The 596-nt window shown below is 47.7% G+C and overlaps 1 protein-coding gene across 1 annotated transcript in view; it reads left to right on the top strand.

The window, feature by feature from the left end:
• MARK1 (MAP/microtubule affinity-regulating kinase 1) overlaps nt 1-596 on the top strand; it is a 121,337-nt gene that overhangs the window by 110,017 nt on the left and 10,724 nt on the right. The gene's annotated exons all lie outside the window — the stretch shown is intronic.

Genomic DNA, 596 nt, shown 5'->3' with positions numbered 1-596 from the left:
AATATGCCATTCAGTAAACATTATTGGGTGAACAAATGAATAGTGTGGGAAGCAATCTAAAAAGCAAACGTAAAACTAAGTTGTAGTAAGTACTGGTAAATGCTAGAAGGAAGCAGGTCCTGAAATCGAGAATGAGGTGGAGGCAATGAGGGTGTTCAGACGCAGCCTCCGATGGCAGCTGGCATGGAAGTTTCTAAGGTTCCATGATGCTCTTCTTCATGGTGCTCATATTCGTGTCCTTTGAACAGTTTTCTGGGCCGAGGGGGAGAGAAAGGGAGGGAGGAGATTGTGATGTTTTGTCAGCAGTTTGGCAGGTTATTTTCAGGGTCTTGGTTTTAAACACATTTCAATCAATTCCGGATTTGGTTAGAGAAGAGGAAAATGCTCCATTCTCCTGCAAGGCCACGTGTCACCGTGGGAATGAGCAGCCTGGCATTGCTAAAGTGCTTGCGCTTGGGCTGTGTCGTCTACCACAAGTGACTTCATGCAGGAAGACACGCCAGTCGTTGGTTTCAGCCCCAGGAATGAACCGCTAAGTCCTCGGGCAAGTGGCAGACTGGAGATGCAGCTGCTCTCTCTGCAGTCACCGCATATTG

The sequence above is a fragment of the Myotis davidii genome, unplaced genomic scaffold (genome assembly GCF_000327345.1).
Source record: "Myotis davidii unplaced genomic scaffold, ASM32734v1 scaffold174, whole genome shotgun sequence".
Classification (NCBI taxonomy): Eukaryota; Metazoa; Chordata; class Mammalia; order Chiroptera; family Vespertilionidae; genus Myotis; species Myotis davidii.
This window is presented reverse-complemented; position numbering and strand designations above follow the sequence as displayed.